A 10,648-nucleotide genomic window follows, 5' to 3' on the forward strand; every position below is an offset into this window, starting at 1 on the left:
CTACACTTCTCGAGCTTGGGGTCGAACTCCTCTGCCTCTGCATGGGTTACAAGCTCGGCCCCAGTACACTGGTTTCCCAAATAAACCTCATGTGTTTGCAGCAAGATCGGTCTCTCATGAGTTTCGTGGGGGATCGTGTAATCCTGAGACTAGAGTAAGGGTCTCCTCTCTTGAGGGGTCTTTCAACCTCATGTTTCATGTGCTTAAACATTGGGGGTGGGGGCTGAGGAGCTAGTCACAATGGTGGGGCCAGTTTAACAATCAGGAAGTCAGGGCTGGAAAGATGGCTCAGGGTCAAGAGCACCAGCTGCTGCTCTTCCAGAGGTTCTGAGTTCAAATCCCAGCAACCACATGGTGGCTCACAACCATCCTTAATGGGATCTGATGCCTCTTCTGGTGTGTCTAAAGACAGTGACAGTGTGCTCAGATATGTAAAATAAATAAAGGAATCTTAAGAAAGAAAGAAAGAAAGAAAGAAAGAAAGAAAGAAAGAAAGAAAGAAAGAAAGAAAGGAAGGAAGGAAGAAAGAAGGAAAGAAAGAAAAGAAAGAGAATGGAAGGAAGGAAAGAAGGAAGAAAGGAAGGAAGGAAGGAAGGAAAGAAGGAAGAAAAAGAAAAAACCAATCAGGAAGCCTTGGCACCGGAGAGATGGTCCAGTGGTTAATATCACTTGCTGCTCTTCCTGAGGACCCAGGTTCAGTTCCCAGCATCTGCATCAATGGCTCCCAACTGCCTGTAACTCCATTGCAGAGAATCCTGTTCTGACCTCCTTGGGCATGTGCACATACTCCACAGGGGACTCATGGGTGGTACTGTAGGCCCTGGGGAGTTACCCTCTCAGTGTTTTGCTAAGTGGTTATTGAATGAAAAGAAGGAAATAAAAAGGAAGGCCATGACTGCTCCTGGGGATGGTGGAGGAGAAATTTTATTGTAGATAGAAGCCAGAGCCTAGCTGGCTGGAGACAGGGACATCTGTGAGAGTCCAGAGTGAATGTGGCCTGATCTTGCTGGGCCATGTGAGGAGAGGTAGATGGGAGAGGGAAGAGTCAATCCAAGAGGCCAAACCCAAGAGAATAAACAAAAGGGCCAGGTAACCAAAATGGTTGGCTTATATAGGGAAGGGTACCTGGGGGAAGGGCAGCCCAGCCCAATACCTGGAGCTGGAGAAGTTTAGGGATATGCCAGCCAGACTGAAGGATGCTGGGAGAACCTGACAGCCAAGTCCCATTTGATATTATTAAGTTGTCACCTCTGGGTCCCGTTTGAGACACTAACATCCATGTTGTCAAACTGCCTTTTAAATATTTATATCCATAGATGTGTGGTGCTCTCAACCTCGATCAGAGAAGCCTCTTTATGCAGTGAGCTTTATAGCTGGTGAAAGTACAGAAAATAAGGTACTGTGTGTGTTGTCTGTATTATAAGTAAAATGGTATCCAAAAAAAAAAAAAAAAACAGAAAGAAAGAAAAAAGAAAAAAAAGCTGGGCGGTGGTGGCGCACGCCTTTGATCCCAGCACTTGGGAGGCAGAGGCAGGTGGATTTCTGAGTTCGAGGCCAGCCTGGTCTACAGAGTGAGTTCCAGGACAGCCAGAGCTATACAGAGAAACCCTGTCTTGAAAAACCAAAATAAACAAATAAATAAATAAATAAAAACAGCAAATTTTTAAAGTACAGAGCTTCAGGGGTAAAGATGCTTGCCACCAGCAGGGCTTCAAACGCAGATAAAGGGGGTCAATGGCACTTATTAGCAAATCAAAGTAGAAGCTGGCTGCCCTAGGGTTAGAGCTCAGGGTTAGGATTAGCATACCCTGGCCCCTAACCCTGCACAGTGGCTTGACTTCCCACTCCACAGATCCTCTGGCTCCAGTATAATTGAGCCAGTCTGGCTAAGCCCTTCTCTGCCCAACCTCTCTTGGTCCCCAACTGCTCTTTTGGTCTCCTGGCCTCTTGGCCATCCCTCTCTCCCCTCCTCCCTCCCCTCTCTGGTCATATGGAGTACCTGCTGAGTCGGCCTGCAAGGTCCAGTCTGGACTCTTCCAGACACATTTTCTTCTATGCTTTCTATAATAAACTTTAGGACTTTAGGAGTAGACACAACCCTCTCCTGCCCTCTCCCTCTCCCTCTCCCTCTCCCTCCCCTTCCCCTCTCCCCTCTTCCCCCTTTCCCATCCCCTTCTCCTCTCCCTCCTTCCATTTACCACCAAGCCTAACAGCTTGAGTTCAATCCCCAGGACCCCTGTAGTAGGAAAGGACCCACAGGTAGCATTCCTTCTAGGCTTCACCCAACAGTTACCTAGCAACAACCAGGTGGGTCTGGCTTGCTATAAAGGGTCTCTTTCTCTCTCTCTCTCTTTCTCTCTCCCTCTCTCTCCTTCTCTGACTCTACTCCCTTCTCAACTTCCCATGCCCCTAAATAAACTCTATTCTATACTAGACCTGTTGTATGGCTGGTACCTGGGGAGAATGCCTCAGCATGGGCTTGCTGAGGTACCTCCTCCCACCACACCACACCATACTCTATAAAACACATCCTTGGGGGGCTGGTAAGATGGCTCAGCTGGTAAGAGCACCGACTACTCTTCCGAAGGTCCTGAGTTTGAGTCCCAGCAACCACATGTTGGCTCACAAACACCCATAATGAGATCTGACACCCTCTTCTGGTGCTGTCTGAAGACAGCTACAGTGTACTTATTTATAATAATATATAATAATAAGTAAATCTTAAAAAAAAAACAAAAAAACAAAAACCATATCCTTGACTTTATAAAATACATCACCCACTCCTGTTGATTGTTCTCTGACCTCTTAAGATTTTCCATGGCTTGTATGAGCCACCTTCCTCCCAAACACACACACTAAATAAATACATAGATGTAATTTTTTTTTTTTTTTTTTTTTTTTTTTTTTTTTTTTTTTTTTTTTTTTTTGGTTTTTCGAGACAGGGTTTCTCCGTATAGCCCTGGCTGTCCTGGAACTCATTCTGTAGACCGCGCTGACCTTGAACTCAGAAATCTGCCTGCCTCTGCCTCCTAAATGCTGGGATTAAAGCCATGCACTACCACTATCCAGCTTGGTTTTGGTTTTTGAGATAGCACTTCACTATGCTGCCCTGGCTGTTCTAGAACTTGGTTTGTAGACCAGGCTGGCCTCAAACTCACAGAGACAGATCTCTCTGCCTTTGCCCAAGAGCTGGGATTAAAAGCATGTGCTACCATGTTGGGCAGGTATCCATTTTGTCATGGACAATATTTCTCTGTAGGAATGTGCTACACTTTGTTGGCTTACAACTCAATTGGTGGACTTTGAGTTGCTTCCACTATGAGGTCATTATGAATAACACTGTTATGAATATTTGCATGGCTGCATGATGGGAGTATCCTTAGGAATGGAAACACCAAGTCTTATAGTGACTATATTTAACCTTGTAAGGAACTGCCAGCCTGCCTGTGGTTTCGCTGGGATCACACCCAGTCAGGACTTTTGTCCACTTTTTTTTTGCCCTGTAAAAGATTGGTCAAGGACTCTGATGTGAGCACCTCCTACCTTCCACTGGCAATGGCTTTGCTGTTCTACTGTATGGGCCTAGGTCATTTCATGAGGGCCCATCTGGACATTGGAAGTTCCATCTCTCAGCAACTGAGCAGCTGACTGTTAGCTGACACCCATGACTTTGGAGGCTGAATTATTAATAGTTATTGATTTTAGTCTGCAGTGATCATTGAAGTGGACCAGATGCGTCTGAGGCCCATGTGCGTAGAGCAGATGGGATGGTAGCCTTAGTCCCTAAGAGTTCTTTCTACAGGAGTGAGCCTCTTGAGATGGAGGAGAAGCTTTCGGTGCTTTTTGAGAAAGAGCAGACTAGGAATGGAGTGAAGGAGCAGGCAACAAAGTCACTACTGTCAGAAAAGTTAATGGACTTAAAGATGGTCGCTAGCAACTTCTGACAGTAGTGGACAGCTGGAAGCCCCACATCAAATCTCAGCAGGAAAAGTTAAAAACCTGCTTGCTGCTTGGCAACAAGAAAGCAAGTCTAGGAATTGCTTCAATCTTCTAAGTTGCTCGTTCATTCATTTGTTTATTCATTTATTTATTGGATTTTTGAGGCAGGGTTTCTCTGTATCCTTGGCTGTCCTGGAACTCACTGTGTAGACCAGGCTGGCCTTGAATTCTCAGAGGTCTGCCTGCCTCTGCCTCCCAATGCTGAGATTAAAGGTATGTACCACCACTGCTTGGCTTTGTGTGTGTGTGTGTGTGTGTGTGAGCATTATTCATTCAATTAAGGGTTGTTTGGTTTATAAAAAGAAAGAAAAGCCAAGATATGTTTGGTGGAAGGGCATAAAGTTATGAGGGAAGGAGGTGCCTCTGCAGGCCCAAGCTGAGGCATACCCTCTCCCGAGGGACCAGCCACACTATGGTATAGTATAGAATAGAATAGAATTTATTTAGGGCATGGGGAGGGGAGTTAAGAGAATGGAGAGAGGGAGAGAGGCAGAGAGAGAGAGAAAGAGAGAGGGGGAGGGAGGAAGAGAAAAGAGAAGAGAAGAGAAGAGAGAAGAGAAGAGAAGAGAAGAGAAGAGAAGAGAAGAGAGAAGAGAGTAGAGAGAGGCCGGCCATGAGCACATGTTAGAGAGGGGAGGAGGAAGAAGGTAAGGGAACAGAAGCAAGAGGAGAAAAGAAGGGAGCAAGAGAGGGAGAAGGGGTCAAGCAGCCCCTTTTATAGTGAGTCAGGTACACCTAGCTGTCTCCAGGTAACTGGTGGGGAGGCTGAACCTGGATGACTTTGAGTTTGAAGCCAGCCTGTAGTTCAAGCCAGCTATACAGTGCGACCCTATTCCCAAAGAAGAGAGAAAGGGAAGCAGGAAAAGAGAAAGAAGGAGAGAGGATGGAATGAAAAGGAAAATAAAAACAAAAAGAAAACAATTGAGGCCAAGACTGGTATAATGGTTGGCCTAAGTCACAACAATAAGTTGTCCTCAGGTCACCTCATTCTCAGCCCAGAGCAGGCTCCCCTCTGCCAGTCTCCTTCCTGTAATGGATGGCTCTGTCAACACACAGCTGTTGAAATGGAAGTAAAAGGTGTGAGAGTAAACAGAGCCAGCTTGTTAGAAGCAGAACCAGGCCACAGCTAGAATCCTTGTGTGTGTGTGTTTTGGGGGTGGGGGGCATGCAGTCTTTAAGTTCTGTGTTTTCTCACCTCCTTTGCTTTCTTAACTATCCCTGGTGCAGACACACAGCTAACTACAAAAACTCCATGTTTTCATTGGGCTTAGGGTGGGGTCTCGGGGAGGGGTGTTTGTTCGTTTTTTCTGGGCTTTGTGTGTGTGTGTGTGTGTTTGTTTTGTTTTAAGTATGAGTCTAGTCTTTCAGAGAGCAACTTTTCCATACTTTTCCTTTATGCTATCTCCTTGCCGCTGCCGCCCTCCTCCTCCTCTTTCTCCTCTTCCTCCTCCTCCTCCTCTTCTTCTTCTTCTTCTTCTCCTTCCTCTCCTTCTTCTTCTTTTTTTGGTTTTCCAAGACAGGGTTTCTCTGTGTAGCCCTAGCTGTCCTGGAACTCACTCTGTAGACCAGGCTGGCCTCGAACTCAGAAATCCGCTTGCCTCTGCCTCCCAAGTGCTGGGATTAAAGGCGTGCGCCACCACCGCCCAGCCCCCAGTCCTTTTTTTAATAATATATGTAATATATATACATACACACTATATATATAATTATATATATATGATTGTGTTATATATCTATTGTGTGTGTGTGTTTGCTGCATGTATATCTGTGCTCCATGTGTGTGCACTGACTTCAGAGGACAGAAGAAAGTGTTAGATTTCTCCAGAACTGGAATTATAAACAGCTGTGAGCCACACGTGGTTGCTGGGCATCAAACCCAGGTTCTCTCAGTACTCTTAACCATTGAGCCATCTCTGCAGCCCCCAGTCTGTCCCCTTAACTGCTGAGTCACTTCTCTAGCCTGGGTCCAGTCCTTTATTACCCATAAACTTGCATAAACTTCCCCCAGGGGATGTGAAAAGATGTCTGCACCCCACCAATGACAGACCAAAGTATAATTCCACTGAAGTCCAACTTGGGAGAACCAATGTGTTTGTTAGGTTTATGGACAAAGCATGACCAAGCACCTAGATTACCATGAAGTCTCACCCCAAGATGGAAGACACCATTTCTATAGACGGAACAACCGTCTTTCAGTTACCCATCCCTGTTTTTTGTTTTTGTTTTTTTTGTTTTTCCAGACAGGGTTTCTCTATGTAGCCCTGGCTGTCCTGGAACTCACTCTGTAGACCAGGCTGTTCTCGAACTCAGAAATCTGCCTGCCTCTGCCTCCCAAGTGCTGGGATTAAAGGCGTGTGCCACCACTGCCCAGCATAAATACACTGTAGCTGTCTTCAGTCGCACCAGAGTGGGTGTCAGATCTTATTATGGATGGTTGTAAGCCACCATGTAGCTGTTGGGATTTGAACTCAGGACCTTCGGAAGAGCAGTCAGTACTCTTACCCACTGAGCCTTATCACCAGCCCCCCGGTCCCTGTCTATACACTCTATCATTTCCCCCACTCACAAGACCAATTTTGCTCAGGTAGAATTGCACGTGGATGGCAGGGAGCTGTGGGAAGGAGCTGGGATCTTGAGCAGGTGTTTAATGGGTATCCCCATCCCTCCTCTGTAACAGAATGTCCACAGGTCCAATCTGGTGAATCTCTTGCCAGGAGTCACAGCTGCTCTGCTGAGGGTAGTACTGATGTTCTGCCTGGGGGATGGCTTTCTACAAGTCCTGTCTCTCCAAGGGCGAACAAAACAAAAATCCCTTCATCTTCAGTGTGGACTTTTTGCACACACACACACACACACACATACACACACACACACACACACACACACACACACACACACACATACACACACACACACACACACACACACACACACACACACATAAAGTCCATCTTTAAACCATGGTCCCCACTGGATCCACTTCTTCATTAAGACAAATAAACCTTTCAAGTGATATAATTTGGTGGTCAGGCACAAGCCTTTAATCCCAGCAGTCAGGAGGCAGAGGCAGGTGGATTTCTGTGAATTTGAGGCTAGTCTGGTCTATAGAGTGAGTTCCAGAATAGTCCTACACAAAGAAACCCTGTCTAAAAACAAGAGAGAGAGAGAAAAAAAAGAGATAGAGATAGACAGACAGACAGAGTTGGATTTAATTGATTTGATAACCCAAATGACATAAATCAGTGTTCTCTTTTAGACTGAGTAACAGTTGGCTTCACTATCAATTTGACTGGATTTTGAGTCACCTAGGAGATACACCTCAAGATGTTTCCAGAGAGGTTTGACTGAGGAGGGAAGACCTATCTTGAGTTTGATTGGCACCATCCCCTGGGCTGGGGTCTGATGAGAAAGAGAAAGCCAGGGGGTGGTGAGATGGATGCCTGGGTAAAAGTGCCTGCAAGGATCTGAGTTTGATCCCCAGATCCTGTGTAAGGTGAGACTGGGTGGTTGGTGGCACATTTCTGTTACCTTAGGATTCCTAGGTCAAGATGGGAGAAAGAGACAGTAGACTCCTCAGAAACTCATACATATACATACATGCAAACACATACACACACATACACACATGCACACACACATACACACACATGCACACCCACACACACACACAGGAGGGAGGTTTTTGTTTGTTTGATTTTTCAAGACAGGGTTTCTCTGTGTAGCCCTGGCTGTCCTAGAACTCACTCTGTAGACCAGACTGGCCACAAATTCATAAAGATCCTCCTGCCTCTGCCTTCAAGTCCTGTGAATATTTATTTACTTTTAAGAGAAGAAAAAAAGAAAAGAGAAAGAGAGAGACCCCAGCATCCACTTCTCTTTGCCAACCTTCCCCAGAGGGACCACACTCTCAAACCTTAATTCAGAATAAACCCTTTCCCCCTTAAGTTGCTTTTTGTCAGGTTTTCTGCCACAGCAATGAGAAAAGCAACTAACACAGACCAGGTCATGAAACTGCCAAGGTCCTCCTTACCAGCCCATTTTGCTTCAGTGAGATGATATGTGCATGCCTGTCCCTACACACTGTTGTAAACCACCATGACACCAGAGCAGAGGGCTCCTTGATTCTGAAGCCTTGGGTAGAATTCTGAGGGGCATCAGAGTGGATTCAAAGAAGTGAATAGAGTAACCCCAGTCTTTGCCAGGCTCTCCCCATTTGATCAGCAGTCCTGTTGGTCACAGTAGGTACCAACTCATATCTAGAAATAGGGCCTTCCTCATTTACAAAGCCATGAGAAATTTGTAATGAAATATAATGCAGTGCGGGCAGGGAGGGGTATCCTAGGTAGGCCAAGCCATGGTATATCTGAGAAATTACACCATGCAACAGGTCTAGTGTTCTAAAATTTTATTAGTTTGTGTGTCTGTGTGTGTGTGTGTGTGTGTGTGTGTACCTCCCTCCCTCCCTCCCTCTCTCTCTCTCTCTCTGTGTGTATGTGTATGTGTGTGTAGCATGCACATTATACATCACCCATCTGAAAGTCAGAGGGCAGTTAGTGGGAGTCAGTGCTCTCTCCCCTTCCACAATGTGAGTGCCGGAATCAAATACAGGTTATCAAAGTTAGGGGCAAGCACCTTTATCCGATTAGCAATCTTGCCAGCCCTTTTTTGCTTTTGTTTTTGTTTTTGAGACAGGGTTTCTCTGTGTAGCCCTGGCTGTCCTGGAACTCACTCTGTAGACCAGGCTGGCCTCGAACTCAGGAACTCACTCTCTTAACCAAGCTGCCTCTGCCTCTTTGCCTCTCTCTCTCTCCCCTCTCTGTCTCTGTCTCTCTCTCTCTATCTCCTCTCTGTTTCTGTCTCTGTCTGTCTGTCTCTGTCTCTTTCTCTCTCTCTCTCCTCTCTCTCTGTCTCCTCTCTGTCTCTGTCTGTCTGTCTCTGTCTCTCTCTCTCTTCTCCCTCCCCTCTCTGTCTCTCTCTGCCTCTGTCTCTCCTCTCTCTGTGTCTCCTCTGCCTCTGTCTCTCTCTCCTCTCTCTCTCTGTCCCTCCTCTCTCTCTCTCTCTCTCTGCCTCTGTCTCTCTCTCCTCTCTCTCTCCCCCTCTGTCTCTCTCTCCTCTCTCTGTCTCCTCTGTCTCTGTCTGTCTGTCTCTGTCTCTCCCTCTCCTCTGTCTCTCCCTCTCTCTCTCCTCTCTCTCTGTCTCTATCTGTCTGTCTCTGTCTGTCTGTCTGTCTGTCTCTCTCTCTCTCTCTCTCTCTCTCTCTCTCTCTCTCTCTCTCTCTCTCTCTGCCTCACTGCCCCTGCCCCTGCTGGGATTAAAGGCATGTGCCACCACCCAGCTCCTTGTTCTTTAAAGGCAAAGCATCATATAACCACCTAACTGCCCTCACACTCACTACTCAGCTCAAAGGACCTTGGACTTCTGAGGGGAAGAGAGTGGGGGTTGTTCCTGAAGTTGATTTTTAAACAAGCCCTTTCACAGTTCTATCTTACATGGGAGATATATTGCTCTAAATTTGAAAATATTTCCTCCAATCAGGTCTAGCTGTTAAAGCAACTAGTCATTTCATGCACATTCGCTGGAGTAAAAGTACTGTGAGCTTTAGGGTCAGCCCCCACCGCAATGTTGACTGTGTACTAATCCACCCACAGATGCCAACAGCTCTGGACTCTAGATTAACGAGCATCTCAGCCAAAGTTCAAGTGAGATAGGCCAAGTCTGACACAGCCAGCCATTGTAGGAGTTAGTGGGAGAGATCATATGTCTCCCCAAAGGCTTGGATGTACTTAACATTGTTGTGAAATCACCAAGGAGAAGGAGCTAAACAAAGCACATTCTTCTATGAACCACACAGAACGTAGTTAAGACAAACAGTATAACTCTGCTCGGACTTCCCAGAGAGAGATGGAGGCGATAAAACATGTCCCATGTCTGTCCCTTCCTTCCTTCCTTTCTTCCTTCCTTCCCTTCACTCCTTAGTCTAAGCCTAGCTTGAAGCTCTCTATATAGCCCAAGCTGGTCTAGAACTTGCAAAAAAAAAAAAAAAATTACCAGGCTGAATAACTGTCTGAATACACTAGAAGTGTTTTAAGTGTATTAAGAAATACACTAGAAGCCGGGCAGTGGTGGTCCACGTCTTTAACCCCAGCACTTGGGAGGCAGAGGAAGGAGAATTTCTGAGTTCGAGGCCAGCCTGGTCTACAGAGTGAGTTCCAGGACAGCCAGGGCTACACAGAGAAACCCTGTCTCAAAAAACCAAAACAAACAAACAAACAAACACCCAAAAAAACAAAAAAAAAAAGAATTCATTAGAAAAATGAGGTCCTTCTTTTATTTTTTTATTTATTTTTGGATTTTTGAGACAGGGTTTCTCTGTCTCCGAACTCAGAAATCCACCTGCCTCTGCCTCCCAAGTGCTGGGATTAAAGGTGTGCACCACCTCCAGCCGGCATGAGGTCCTTCTTGATATGCAAACATTAACTAGCAACATTTCTTCCAGTGAACACCACCTTGCTTTCTGGTTGTTAAATAGTAACTCACATTCATGATACTCTACTTTAAAAATGTTCTATATATGGGGGCTGGTGAGATGGCTCAGCTGTTAGGAGCACCGACTGCTCTTCCAGGTTGTGAGTTCAAAGCCCAGCAACCA

This window comes from Mastomys coucha, unplaced genomic scaffold (assembly GCF_008632895.1).
Source record: "Mastomys coucha isolate ucsf_1 unplaced genomic scaffold, UCSF_Mcou_1 pScaffold5, whole genome shotgun sequence".
Taxonomy (NCBI): Eukaryota; Metazoa; Chordata; class Mammalia; order Rodentia; family Muridae; genus Mastomys; species Mastomys coucha.